Source organism: Lepus europaeus, chromosome 10 (genome assembly GCF_033115175.1).
Source record: "Lepus europaeus isolate LE1 chromosome 10, mLepTim1.pri, whole genome shotgun sequence".
NCBI lineage: Eukaryota > Metazoa > Chordata > Mammalia > Lagomorpha > Leporidae > Lepus > Lepus europaeus.
The window spans coordinates 35,720,349-35,736,010 of record NC_084836.1 but is presented as its reverse complement, the minus strand read 5'-3'; the positions used below and the strand labels follow the sequence as shown (position 1 = coordinate 35,736,010).

The 15,662-nt window shown below is 37.1% G+C and overlaps 1 pseudogene; it reads right to left on the bottom strand.

Annotated features, from left to right (window-relative positions):
- LOC133768012 (small ribosomal subunit protein eS1-like) overlaps positions 1-15,012 on the bottom strand; it is a 39,262-nt pseudogene extending 24,250 nt beyond the window's left edge.
- Between the last annotated feature and the right edge of the window lie 650 nt (positions 15,013-15,662).

The following is a 15,662-nucleotide window of genomic DNA, read 5'->3' as shown; positions in this document are numbered from 1 at the left end:
TTCATAGAGATAGGTTTTAAAACTCGGATGTGGCACTGTATATTTTGAAAGATGCTTCTAGGAGGGCAAGAAGACAGGAAGTTCCAATCTGAGACAAAGTAGAACCTGGGAAAAACACACCCAGAAATCCTGAGAAATTTGGCAGTGGTTAAACAAAGTTGGTACCAGGCTCTGCTTGGGACTTGAAAGGATTTTGGCCCTGGGAGTTTCTCCTCTGGGTGAAGCGAATGCTCTGGATTCTTGCCATTTGGGCTTCCGTTGTCTTGTCGACATTCCCACGCCAATCTCAAAGCTCAGTTTCTCTTCCCAGTCTCCGTTGTAGAGTGTTGATCACCCGTAATAGCTGCCTGCTACCTGTGGCTGATTATGGAAGTGCAACGGTGTTTGATTTGGCTCATCTCCTAATTGCATTATGGTCCACAGAACAATTCAGACATAATTATATTTTTGTTTTTAAATTAGAGTTTGGATTTACTTTAACCATATTGCTCACCCAAAGCCCCCTTGCCTGATTGAATCAACACTTGAAAGGATTAGGGCCAGCACCCTGGCTCAATAGGCTAATCCTCCGATATGGCGCTGGCACAGCGGGTTCTAGTCCTGGTCAGGGCGCCGGATTCTGTCCCGGTTGCTCCTCTTCCAGGCCAGCTCTCTGCTGTGGCCCAGGAGTGCAGTGGAGGATGGCCCAAGTCCTTGGGCCCTGCACCTGCATGGGAGACCAGGAGAAGTACCTGGCTCCTGGCTTTGGATCAGCGTGATGCGCCGGCCACAGCAAGCCGGCCACAGCGGCCATTAGAGGGTGAACCATCGGAAAAGGAAGACCTTTCTCTCTGTCTCTCTTACTGTCCACTCTGCCTGTCAAAAAAAAAAAAAAAGGATTAGTTGGTTAGATGATAAAATATACCCTAGCAAATATTGCTCATCATTATGTCAAAGAAAATAACAATTTTAAAATGAATTCAGTCTCTTATTTCATTTAAGCAAATTATTTTTATGCTTTGAGAGTTAAATGCAAAATAAACATAAAACAAAAAGAAAACTAAAGAACATCTTCAATGTTAATAATTTAATTATTAATCAACCACCCATAGTGATGATTTTATAATGATTTCTGTTTTATCTCAGTACAAATTTTATTCCTTATACTCTGTCCTTCAGTTTTTTTCAAAAGGTCACAATTGTAACTTTTGAACTGTACATTTATTAAGTATTGGGTATATATATATACACACATATATGTATTACATATATACAGCACAATATTAGGTACTTTATATATTATATATATAAATACAGTACAGATTTGGTACTTTACCCTTAAAGTACCTAACATAACATATTAAATTTAATTATATGCACTATATATACTAATACTGTATAGTACTTATACTAATTATATATACTAATATGTAATTTAATATATATTCATTTATTTAATAGTCATAATGATTTTGAGAGGGAAATTTTATGAAATTAAGTTTTTAGAAACAGAGTCAAAAAGGCTTTGTATTTGTCCAGTGTCTCATAGCTAGTGAGTGGTTTTTTTGAGGTCTAGTGACAATGAGTCTAATTCCTAATTCTTTGTACATTTCAGTTCTCTCTTGAGATACTTGAATTCTAAGTAAAGCATCTGTATTCTTGAATGAAGTACATATTGAAACAAGTCAAATATCTAATACAGTATCAAGTAGTTTAGAAGAATGTGTCAAAGGAATACTAGCTTATAAAAGCTACACTATTCTACTTGAAATTTATGACTTAGGGAAATTCTAATTAAATATGATTCTGCCTTAAGTTTGAGTCCTAAGTCTAGTGTCCTCTGCTTGTTTGCATGCTCTCTTAGCCACAAATCTCTATATCATAACCTCACTTTCTACAAATTTTTTGACTTGCAAATTTTCAAGATTTAAAAATATTTTCAGAATAAAAGTTTGTCTCTAATAAGTGAGAATACACTCACTAGTAGAGTATTGCTATGTTAGTATAAACAAATGAATAAAGATATAACCGTTTATAACTTACCCTGCTCATAGGAAGAGAGGCTTTTGTACACTTGATGATTTGCTGCAGTATTTCTGAAAGCATAGTCATTAACAAGTCCCATGACTGGTGCCAGGATGACAACAACTTTCAGGCCTTGGAAGGTGAACAGCTTACTCTGCAGATAGACTGTTCGTTCAAATACAAGATTTTCTCCTTTCACAAATGCAAGTTGCTGTGAAAGTTATTTCATGCCGCTCTATCTCAGTTTCCTCATTTGTGAAAAAAATTCTAGTGAAAGGTAAACAAGGTAATTTATGTAATTGTCCTTGAAATTTCAACATATATATCCTATACCATATATATGTGACATATATTATATATATATATAGAGAGAGAGAGAGAGAGAGAAAGTAAATTCAGTCATTGTTCAATTCAGATATTATTCTTCCATGAGGACACATATTAAGGAGCCAGCATTGTGGTGCATCTGGTTAAGCCACTGCTTGCAATGCTGGCACCTCATATCAGAACATTGGTTTGAGTCTCATATATTCCGCTTCCAATTTACTTCCCTGCTAGTGTTCTTGGGAAGGTAGTAGAGGATGACCCTAATACTTGGGCCCCTGCCACCGACCCAGGAGACCTGGATGGATATCTGGGCTCCTAACTTTGTCTGGACCAGTGTGGCATTTGCAGCCATTTGCAGCATGAACCAGCAAATGTAAAATCTCTCTCTCTCTCTCTCTCTCTCTCTCTCTCTCTCTCTCTCTCTCCTCTCTCTTTTTTCTCTTTCATTGTACCTGTCAAAATAAATAAGCAAATCTTTAAAAAAGAAAAAGTATTATTAACTCATCCACACTACACATTTATCAACAAAATTTGCCCGAGAGACCTATCAATGTTAAATATACCTTTAAATCATGAAATACACACGCAAAATCTCGGGAACAGATTTTAAAATATGTAGAAAGTTGAAAGTTCACATACAAAAGGACAACTGTTTACTAAAATATTTTATTGTACATCTCTTTGTTACCCCTTAAAAATTTAAATATATAATTCTAATAACTAGATATACATATATGGGTACATAGAAACATACATAGACTGTACATATAACTGGAATTTTAGCTCAACACTGAATTGTATCGTTGCTACGATTCATTACTGTTGTAGATGTGAAATGGATAGTGTTTACATGAGAAGCTTCTTTAATCCATTGCCTCCAAACAAAACTTAACATACCAAATTTTGGAGGTAAATCATGGGTGATAAGATAAAAGTCAGGCTCTGTAACATGACTAAATTATAATAACTTAAAAGAGTTGATTTGGGGTAGGCATAGACATAACAGTTAGATGCTATGTAAGATACCTGCACTTCACATTGGAGCACCTGATTTGAGTCCCAACTCTGCTTTCAATTCCAGCTTCCTGATAATGCACAGCCTAGAAGTACTTGGCAATTAACCACCTGTGTAAGACGTGGATTTAATTACAGGCTTCTGGCTTCAGCCTGGTCCAACCCTGACTGCTGTAGCCATTTGGGAATTTAAACAGCAGATGAAAGAAATCTCTTTCTTAAATGAATGAATGAATGTTTGCTTTATTTCACCTTTAATGGAAAGTCTAAGCCAATTTTCCTGGGGTGGTTATCTCCCCTGTGTTAGTGACACGGATACTTTCCATCCATATGTTCTGCTACTCATAAAATATAAGGATATTTCAAATATTTTGTGGAAAACAGAATTAAAAAATAACTTGGGTGCAAAATTTTTTGACATCTGTGCATTATTTTTTCAAAATACAATTTTCCATGAATTTTTGAAGATCCCTTATTTGGTTCTTATCCAGAGAAAAATAAGTATTTCACTAGTGTAGACACATTCCAACCTTGAGAAAAGAAGATAGCAAAGGCATGAACACAACAGTTTCATTCACATTCATTGACCAGAAAGCAGTTACCTCACAAATCTAACTACAATACAGGCTACAAAATTTAGCTTAGCTGTGTGGACTTAAGGCCAACTAAGACTTACATAGAAGAAGTGGAGAGTACAAAATGGAGGCACAGTTGTTAGTCTCTACCACTTTATGTGGTAAGGCTCAATCCATAAATAATCAATTCTTGTGCGAATTATGAAATTTTATCTCAATTGTTTCCATCTTCACATCTCTGTGGCACCAACTGGCACTGTTGATGTGGAATAATTTACACATTAATTTCTTCTTCTCCTTTTGTTTATCTGGGGCTCATTTCTCTGAGGTTGTCATTTCTTGTTTTCCCTTCCATACAGCTCAGCTTTTCTCTCCTGTAGTGCCCTCCTCAGTTCTTCCTGGAAACGTCCTTCAACATGAGTTTTCCAACTCATTATTGAGCCCACCAGCAGGATGTGTACTACTCTTTCTTCCATCAACTGTATTCTTTTATATTTAATGCATTTTCATTTGGAACTTCTTGTTGAACATTTTTGTAGGTTCAAATTGCTCCTATCTTTAAGTCTCCTTATGTATATTTAACAGATTTAAATTCTTGATTTGTCGGCCGGCACCGCAGCTCAATAGGCTAATCCTCCGCCTAGAGGCGCTGGCACACCGGGTTCTAGTCCCGGTCGGGGTGCCGGATTCTGTCCCAGTTGCCCCTCTTCCAGGCCAGCTCTCTGCTGTGGCCTGGGAGTGCAGTGGAGGATGGCCCAAGTGCTTGGGCCCTGCACCCCATGGGAGACCAGGAGAAGCACCTGGCTCCTGCCATCGGATCAGCGCGGTGCGCCGGCCACAGCGCACTGGCTGTGGCGGTCATTGGAGGGTGATACCAATGGCAAAAAGGAAGACCTTTCTCTCTGTCTCTCTCTCTCACTGTCCACTCTGCCTGTCAAAAAAAAAATTCTTGATTTGTCTATTATAATCCTACTCCAGATGTATTGTTCAACTTTGCCTTTTCCATGGTAGTAGTTGAGCTCCTTTGTTATCTGGTTATTTCGTCTCTGAGGTCATGTTATTATAGGGGACATCTGTTACACTGTCTGGAAGTGGCTAAGAGGGGGAAGGGCCAAAAGCCAGGTGCTAGTCTGTGTCAGCACTTGTGAGATGATCCCCAAAATAGAGGGCAATTGTTACCCTTTTAAGGGGCCCCAGTTGTGTAGGGAGGGACCCCCAAATCAAGTCCTTTGTCCATTCAGTGTTATGAAACCAGTAACAAAATGGAAGCTGAGCACCAATAACACAGCTTTATTCAATGGCCAAAGAATGGAGAAGTGGGAACCTAGGTCATCAATTAATTCCTCCACCTGCTGGAGGTTGTGAAGCCATGGATTTAGGGCAGCAGAAACAAGATAATGATTTTTAAAGTAAAGATAATAATAGGAGAAACTAAAAGACATGGAGAATAGTCCTAAAAATACATGGTATTTGGTGTACAATAACTCCTTTAGCCTACAAGCAAGCAAACCAACCATTTCTAAAAACGTATTTGAGTATGCTTTAACTCAGTTGAGTTTATTAAAACTATATTTCTTTGAGAATAAAGGAAATATAAGAAAACAAAGCAATTTCTGAAGTTGATGAATGTAAGAAGAAAGTCAAGAGATAAATAATTTGATGCTTTTTAGTAAAAAAAAAAGTTTAAAGAGGTGGCAAATCAGACAACACAACATTTGGATGGGAATCATGAAACTGTTTCCTTTTTTTGGAAAAATGTTTATTATTATTAAATGAGATAGAAATTTTCTGAAATTTAAAATGAGGTTAATAGTCCATGTGAGAACACATGTGATTTAACAGAAATTCAAGAGTTTCTACAAACAATTCAATGAGGTAACAGGCTGCTGAGGTCACTGGGAGTGCCACTGAACTTTAAAGAAAGTTGGCTTGGCTGGCACTGTGACATAGCAGGTAAGGCCGCCGCATGCAGTGACAACATCCTATATGGGCATCAGTTTGAGACCCAGCTGCTCCACTTCTGATCTGGCTCTCTGCTATGGCCTGGGAAAGTAGTAGAAGATGGCCCAAACCCTTGGGCCCCTGCACCCATGTGGGAGACCCAGAGGAAGCTCCTGGCTCCTGGCTTCGGATCTGCACAGCTCAGGCCATTGCAGCCAATTGGGGAGTGAACCATTGGATGGAAGACCTCTCTCTATCTCTGTCTCTCTCTTTCTCTCTCTCTGCCTTTCCTTCTCTCTGTGTAACTCTGACTTTCAAAGTAAATAAATAAATCTTTTAAAAAAAAGGAAAGAAAGTTGGCTTGATAATTTTAATTGCTTTTATGTAGACAATTAAAGCCATAAAGAGATGACAACAGCTGACACGTTGTCATGGTAGCATTTTCTCCCCAGCTGAGGAAATCACATAGAAGGTAGAATATGGGTCAGGAAGTGTTTATACTGACAAAACAACTGCATATTAAAATCAAATGCTTTTGTAAACATCATATGCTAAAGGAGAATTGTGAATCCTAGTTTCAGCTATGAAAGACAAATGATTCATATTTAGAATTATGTGGACACGGGTATTTAAGGTCAAGATTACTCTCCCCCTCACATATTGGAAGTTCAGTTTAAAAATGTGACCATGATAAAACTTTGTACCAGCATTTTTCCTTGCAAAAGGAATATATATGCAATTGAATATTCTTGCAGAAAGGAGTTCATCTCCAAATGAACTACTCCAGAGTAAGAAGAATTAACTCTATGTCCAATGAACATTTGTTGATTAGCTGACTCTGTTTCATAACATACTTTCATAAATGAAATTGAAGAAAGATATAACTAAAGTTATATCTGGGGTAAAGCTGTGCAGCAGTCTGGAAGTCAGAAATAATGAAAGAAATAGAAATGCGAAGGAAGAAAAGGAAAGGGAGGAGAGGGTAGGGGAGGACAAACATGGGAAAGAGAGGGGAGAGGAGGGTTGAGGAGAGGATCAAGAAGAAGGGAAATGAGGAAAGAAAGGAGGTAGGAAGGAAGGACACTAGAAAGTATTGTAGTCTCTCTAATAAAAAGGAGAGGATGACAGTCGCAAGAAAGTAGCTGGCATGGAAATGTGTAGGTTGCCTTTGCCACATCTATCAATGTCCACATTTTTCAAACTACTGTACATTTTCTCAGTGGAGAACTCACTTGAACACTTTTAATGCATTTTGTTTGTACTAGGTAAACTCAATTCCCAGTTCTAATAGTAGTGCTTGATTGGCTTAAACAAATAATGTATCCCATTCTCCTCTGGATAAAGTGATTAGTTCAGGATGGACAGATAGCAGCTTGAGCCAAGCACGCATGTTTTTTGAGTGACAAGAAAATAAAGACCTTTCAATTTTCTCTTTGAATACTAATATAGAAATCTGAGTCTTCCTGCAACCATTTGGGTACCACTAAGGAGAAATTTAAAACTTGTGGAGACCGTAAATGAAGATAGAGACACTCCTGAGAAGATGCTCTGGATTTAGTGACATTTCAGACCTGGACCAAACAAAGCAGAAGACAGAACTGTCCTTGGACTGTTCAAGTTCAAGGGCACTTACTTTTCCTAAACAAGTTGGAGTTGTATTTTCCATCTCTTGTTTTTGGGAAAGAAGGCTAACAAAATTCCCCTTAATTCCCAAATCTTCTCTCCCTTTTGGTTCAATTGAAGATAAATGAAGTAACTAAAACATAAAATAATGTTTGTATTCTTCGGTTAGGAATCTATGAGAATTCCTTGATTTGTAACTGCATGTTACAATGAACATGACAAAGTCTGTGACATTCAGAGTATAGAAACCAGCAGGAAGCTATGATAGGCAACAAGTAATCAACAATAAGGTACATACTTTTTTTAAAAAAATAATTTACACATGAGAAAACTGGGGTATTAACTTAATTGCCTAGAAGATGACAGCAGTGATAAAGGTATGAGCTGCAGACCAATGGACTTTTACTTACATAAAACTCCAACTGATGTGCAGTAGTAAATATTATGTGCTTTTTATGTAACATTTGTAAATCTAAATATTCTTCTTGTCTATTGGTGAATCTGTTAGTAAAAAAAAAAACAACATAACAACTGCATCTGGAAAATTTGACTAGCTTTTGTCTCTGGTTTCTAGGAGACAAATTCTAAATCCTTGGTAGTTTCCATGTGTTATGCATTTTTTATATATATTCACAATGGACCTTGACAGTTTATTCTAAGGAGATGACTCATGATGACCCCTGAATTAGCTTATGTTAACAAGATGATTTAGGATAGGATTTGGTCACTCCAGAAAAAACATCGAACCAACTATGTGTTCAGAAATTGTAACTTTGAGCCACATGATATCAGCCCAGTTTCCAAGTTCAAAGGAGGAAAGGAGGCCTGGAGATTGAATTCAGTCATGTGACCAGTGATTTATTCAATCATGTCTACATAACAGCGCTGCAATAAAAGGTCAGAACATCAAAACCCAGTGGAGTCTCCTGGTTGGTGAACACACTGGTGAACCAGGAGGATGGAATGCCCTGGTTTTACAGAGTTCATAGAACCTCTGTATGGCCTCCAAGACCCTACATGCCTGTCTCTTTGGGTTAATCCCCCTGACTGACATCTCATTTAATAAAATAATCACCATAGATATAGCACTTTTCTGAGTTTGTGTGACTCATTTTAGCAAGTTATTGAACCTGAAAGGGTTTGGGACACCTCTGAATTTCTAGTCAGTCAATCAGAAGGACCGGTGGCCTCTACTGACTCTTTAAGTGTGACTAGTATATGAAGTAAGTGCAATCCAGTTGAGGCGCATGCTCTTTAATGGGTAGGGTCTGTGCTAACTCCAGATGGTTAGTTGCAGAAATCAGTTCTAGGATAGTGAGTTGCTTTTAGACCAGTTGGATGAAATAGAATATTAACATACAGGATAATGAAATTTCGGGGCCTGTGGAAAAACTAAAAAACAGTGTACCGTAATTCCAAGTCTACTCCAGTTGCATTTAAGAAAAAACAATAATCATGCCTTTGATATTTTTTCTTTAATAAGCTATAGCTATGATTCTAGGAGAACTTTAGGTAATTCACAGAGTTTTGGAAATACAATTTGCTGAAAGACTTGTGAAGAGGGATTGCTGTGGTTTCAAGATGGCTCATCCCCTCCAAATTCATGTTGAGGCTTAATTCCTCCATGACACAATGCTGGGAGATGTTCAGGTCATGGGAGGCAGAGCCTTAATGACTACATCAATACCAAAGGGAAGTTCTCACTCTGTCAGGACTAGACTAGTCACTGCATGAGCTGGTTACTGAAAAGCAAAACTGTCTCATGCATTTTTTATCTTATTCATGCTCCTGCTTGCGCTTTCACGTTATGTTGAGTTTATGCAGCACAAAGCCCTCACCAGATGCAGCTGGCAGTTGTCGAAAGTCCCACCCTCCAGAACTATGAGCCAACAGAAACCCTTGTTTCATAAATTACAAAGTCTGTAATATTTTTTCTAGCAACAGAAAATGAACTAGCCCATAGATACTTTTCAATAACTTCTAAACTAAAGCTACTGATATACATAGCTTATATTTGTGACGACCGAAAGACAAACAAGAAAGCTACAGTTGCACATAAAGGCAATCAGACATGAATTCCCTTCTTTATCTCATTCTGTAGTAAGGACAGAGTTCTATCAAGAGATTTCATTTGCTGTGAAAGTCATCTGAAGTAGTTGAGTGGGAAGTAATTGAGTTGGGTCAAATAATTATTGACTTCACAGTGGATCCAGAGCTCTAAGTCAGGCCACCTCATTCATAAATCTCTGTGTGTGTATGAGTGTGTGTGTGTGTGTGTGTTTCTATCATAAAATACTATTCTAAGGATTAAGATGGGCTTTTGCTAAGTCTACAAACAGGTATCGTGTATTTATGTTTTCATTATTTATGATCATTTTTACAGTTCCTATAAAGTCTACTTCTTCACTCCATAAATCCTGCAGAGTTTTATTTCCTGTGAGATTAGGAGCTTACCAAAAAACCGTTAGCATTGCCAGGAATACTGAGTATTAATTTGATGTCCATGATCATTTTACAGTGCTTTGTGCTATGTAATGTTTTACTCTGGCAAACTTTACACCAGATCCAGCATAGACTTGATAGTTGAGATTAAGGGATAGATAAGGGTGGTTGTAAGGCTATTGCTAATGAATCATGTCTCTAATTAAATTTTTAAAGAGATGGAGGTGGAGGTAATTGTAAATAGTGAGGATGTGGAGGAGTCGATGTACTTTTTGGCCCCAAAACCTCTCAAAAGTCTCACCTTCAACCAATAATAATAGAAAACTTTGGGGATTGAATTTGTAATAGATAAATTCTGGGGCACATTCTAACTGTAGCATCATTCCCATTTTCCTACCTCTTAGTGGTCCTTAAAGGGCTTTTGTCAATGGGAGAGTGTAGGAAGACAGAATGAACAAACATATGGAGAATAGGAGCTAACTTTTGATAAATTAAGTGTGATCAGATTGATTTAGTTACAGATTTGATGGTGGAATGAAATAGGAAAGGCAAATGAAAACAATTTTAAGCTACTAATGACATTTATTAACTAGGAGCATAAATATAAAAAGCAAATATTGAGTTGAGTGAAAGTAACAGATTCCTGTATATTGACAATATCATTCCTGAATCTCAAATGGTCCCAAAACCCCACTCTCATGGAATTCTCCTTTTCAGGGGAGTGTTTTAAGTGTCTTCAAGAGAAATCCAGATTCCCTGATTCACTAGAAGGACCCACAGGACCCTGTACATAGATTTACTCAAGGCTAAGATTTAATACAGTGAAAAAATACAAAGCAAAGTCAGAAAAAATACAAGAGAAAGGATGAATGAGGCAAAATTCAGAGGAAAGTAAGCACTAGTGCAAACAGGACATACTAATTTCTTCAGCAATGAGTGATGGCAACACTACTAGTGAAGCTCATTACAGGCTCAGCATCCAGGGTTTTACTGAGTACTGTTCACACAGACACATAATATGTATCCACATTTAAGAATCTCAAAGGGAAATCAAGTGTTCAGCATAACTCATATTGTTCAGATTGCTAAGGCACAGCAAACTACTCGTACCAATTAGGGGAAATTTTATATCAGTGTCAGAACTTGATTATCAGGCAAGTTCTCAAAAATTAGCTAAGGGTCAACCTAACAAGCAGAGCTTTCTAAGCATAGACAGCATCAGGAGTGCTGTCTTTACCATTTCATGCAGTGTATCCAGAAGAAAAATCTTTGTCTTTTGAGTTCCTATGTGAAAGAGATATCCATATTTCCTTTTGTAAGTTAATGTATTTAAGAATGCTTGTGAAATGTTAAGAGTTTCCAAATCACAGGGCCCAAAACGGTTCTCAAAGCTGAGAAGAAATGTCTGCAAATTCTTCTCACATTCTAATGTATGATGCAAGACATTTTTGCAAGTCTTGCAAAAGGCATGGCCAAAATGAATTGGATAAATCTTAGGCTATTTCTTACATTAAGGAGATAAACAGTAGCATACAGGGCTTGCCCAGTAAGACCTGGCTGTTTTCCTTCAAACCCTGGGCAGCATGTGAATTAGGGGAAGAAAAAGGTGTATACAGCAATGGCTGTGGTGTTGGGGCTGACATATTTGATTTAGAAGAAATGAAGACAGATAACATTTCTGAAACACCTGATATTTCTGGTGGCAAAGCTGTATCTGGTACAGTATCCATAGACTAGAAAAGTCAGAAATATTGTTGTAAATGCTTTGAAATATGCTGGATTGGAAGAATGAAATTCCTGAGCTGCAAAAATGATTCTGATAATGTTTCTAATGAAAATTGATGAATGTATGACACTTCAAAGGTATAACTGACATAACATAACATATTGGTATAATGCATGCATGGTATATTGTATTTTGTGTTTAGAAGAATTACTCATTTAATGCACAATTTCAAGGATCCAGTGATAGGCCAAGTAGATTGGAATTAAGAGAAAAAGTATTATGCCTGAAAGTCAAACACTAATAAATACAAAAGTAAATACTAGGTTCAATATCTTCATACACCACAAACTTGAAAAGTAACCTTTCCCAATCCTGTTAATATTCTGTTTTTAATTCATTTGAAGTTGTTAATAATATTTGGCCAATTTTCTTTTAAAATTATTCTAGAGATTTAAAATATTTTGTATTGCTTTTTTAGCAAAGAGGGAATTCTTGTAAATTTCAAGTGGTATTTGAATTGGTTGTTGTGACTTGCTAGTAATTTTTTATTTTTTAGTCCCTGGTGTAATAGATGCTAATATACTTAATATGGTATGAAAATTGCTCATTTATATCATTTTGTCGTTTAGCTATTTTCTACTACTTGCTGTTCTCTTATGTTTTAATAGGATTAACAACACATTTCAAAACAGAAAAAATAGCATTTCCTCTTGTGTGAAAAAATACAATAAATAGTAAAGAATTTACATTAGAATGTGATTATAACTTTTGGTTTACCAACACTTTAATGTGTCTTGCATCCTAGGAAATCCATCATGAAGTCATGGATTTTGTTTTGTCATATATCTTCTTTTTTTATAAATATTTTTATTTATTTATTTGAAAGGCAGCGTTAGAGAGAGGCAGAAGTAGAGAGAGAGAAAGGAAGAGAGAGAGAGAGAGAGAGAGAGAGAGAGAGGTGTCTTCCATCCACCGGTTCATTCTCCAACTGGCCGCAACTAACTGGAGCTGAGCCGATCTGAAGCCAGGAGCCAGGAGCTTCTCCCACGCAGGTGCAGGGGCCCCAAGAACTTGGGCGATCTTCTACCGCTTTCCCAGGCCAATGCACAGAGCTAGATTGGAAGTGGAGCAGCCAGGACTTGAACCGGCGCCCATATGGGGTGCTGGCACTGCAGGTGGCAGCTTTACCCACTGTGCCACAGTGCCGGCCCCAGTCATACATCTTCTTTTGAACTCCAATATGTCAAGTAATTTAAATGTTATATTCAGTGTCTTCAAATAGTTCATGAAAAATGTGCATTATGAAGAAAATTATACATAGATTCCAATTTTTAATCAAAAGAAATATCTAATTCCATTTTTCCATGAATTTGATGAAGTATCTTCTTATGTGCATAAACATTTACACATGTATAAAACAAATTTTTGTACTTTAATAATAATCTGCAAATTCTTAAAAACATAAGATTTTTTCTAGCATCTTTTACGTATTTCTCTTGCAATAAGAAATATGCAATGAACTACCAAGAAAAGCAGTGCTATTGCTTGTTTCACTCCATAAATTTTAATGTTGAGGAGATTGTCTGCTGTTCTTGAATGCAATTAGTGATAAGCTTTAAAACATTTTAACAACTTCTATGCACCTTATTGTCACATTATAAATGCTGTACAAAAATATTTGCTCTTACTTTGCTCCAGATATTCACAATACTAACTCGGGCTTAATCTCTGCCATTTGATTTGTCAAGAAAAAGCTTCTGCTGTTTTTGATGTTATCATTTATACAGCACTAAAATTCATTATTGTTTAATAATTACAGGTTTACTGGAAATGTGCCATTATTGTCTCTTATCTAACAAGTGACTCCAAAAATAAGGAAGGAGGGGTGAGTGCTATGGCTGAGTGAGTTACACTGCATGGATGCCTGCATCCCATATCAGAGTGCTGATTTGAGGCCGGGCTCCTCTGCTCTGATCAAGCTTCCCACTCATGCACCCCGGGAGGCAGCAGGAGGTGGTTCAAGTGCTTGGGCCCCTGCTATCCACATCAGAGACCCAGGTGCTATCTCAGGCTCCTGGCTTTGGCCTGGCCCAGCCCTGGCTGTTGTGGCTATTTGGAAGTAAATCCCCAAGATGGAAGATATCACTCTCTGTCATTCAAGTACATGAAAAATAAACGTTTAAACAGAAGAATACCTAAGAAAAGTAAATAAAAGAGAGTAAACAATGAAATATGTCAGGTAACATAAAGCCTAGCTTGTTGGTTGGTTGATTGTTTCTCACACGTGTCACAGTAGTAAAAACATTTCATGTTTGTGCTTTCCTTTTCCCATGGACTATTAGGTCTTTATTAGTTACTTATTTAAGACCACAGAAAGGAAATAAGCAACACAAATATCTTATAAATATCATGAATATTAAGCAAAATTTTTAGGTTTAATAGTGTTCTATAGAGCTATTCTTTTAGCATAATGTGTTGGTGAAACCCTTTTAAAGAACTGTCATATTCTACTAACATATTTCATTCAGTTCCTAGAGAAAGCAAATGTAGGAACAGTGATTAACTGAACTCTCAGTTACTGTTCATGAAACAAGTTTAGACAGTTTATGATAGCTCAGTGAACCAAAAATCATGGGTACAGTCAGCATCTGACAACCCAAAAGGACAACTTGGCCTCTTCTTACGGAACACTGAGTAACCTAAGTTTTTAAGGTCCATCAATATTTACTGTCCCTTTCATTGGAGTTGCAAAGATGACTCAAGATAATCCTAGCCTGGAGTTTCTTGTAGACTAGTGTGGAACAAAGTCTAAAACAAATCATTTCATGACGGTTTTTAAAGTGTTTTCGTGTTAAATTAAAATGACTTGCTTTCTTAAAAGTCTCTGTTATTACACTAAAGAGTAACTCAATTCTTCCAGTTAGTCAATACTCCTTGGTTATTTTTTCCATATCCAGCTTTACTGAGATAACTTAAAACATTCTTGGGTCATTTTCTTTCACAGCCTTACATTTAAACTGAGGGCAAACTCTGATGTCCCCACTACAGATTGTCTATCGAATCTGATCGTTTCTCACTAATGCAGTCTTCACCCTTTGGCCATATCTGCTATCATTTCTTATCTAGGTTCTTAAATCTAATTTGTTCTCTCTAGTAAATCTATTTATAGATAGATTTATGCCTTTTAAAATTGTTTTCAACATGTCAACTCAATCGTTCCTATTAAAATACAAGTCTTACAAAGTCACTTGTGCCAAATCTCTCAAACTGAAATCCCTGAGAACGGCTAATGACTAATGACTTCTTTCCAGGGCTTTTTCCTCTCTTAGCCTTTGTCTGTTCTTCCAGTTCTCTGACCATCTACTACCTCCACTCTGGCTGTACTGTGTCCTTGGCCTTGTTTGAACTGCACCTGCTCCCTTCTGCCTCAGTACATTTCTTCCTATTTGCCATTTCTTCTTGTTTGCAGGGTCCTATGGTCTTTTTCTCATCTTTTCCTCGTCTTAGCAATAGTTATTTTCTCAGAGTTCCCCTTCTTTCTTCAAGTAAATAAAAATAAAATAATTTTTAAAACATTAGTGCTCCTAACTCCCCCAACATTGCTTTGTTTTTCTATAATGCTTTCTCACCATCTGACATATCAGTTTTTAAAGTATTTTTATGTCCACAGTGTAATGGTAAAATGTTTTGATGTTTGTCCCCTTGACTTGATGATAACCTCCATAAAGACATTTTTTTGATTGTTTTGTGTTATTCACTGCAGTTTCTCCAGCACTTCGAACAGTGCCTGACATATGGTAGTTAGTCAATAAGTATTCATTGAATGAGTGAGTTTAATTTTAGAAGTCCTCTCTGAACCTCCAAGGTAAACAGGCATTCTTCCTCTGGGTGTTCATGAAAATGAACACATATAAAAATCATTTTTTCATGTCTGGCTGTGTAGACTGGATACTAGCATAATTATAGAACTCACTGAACAATGTAAATAGGATATCCCTTGGTACATTATC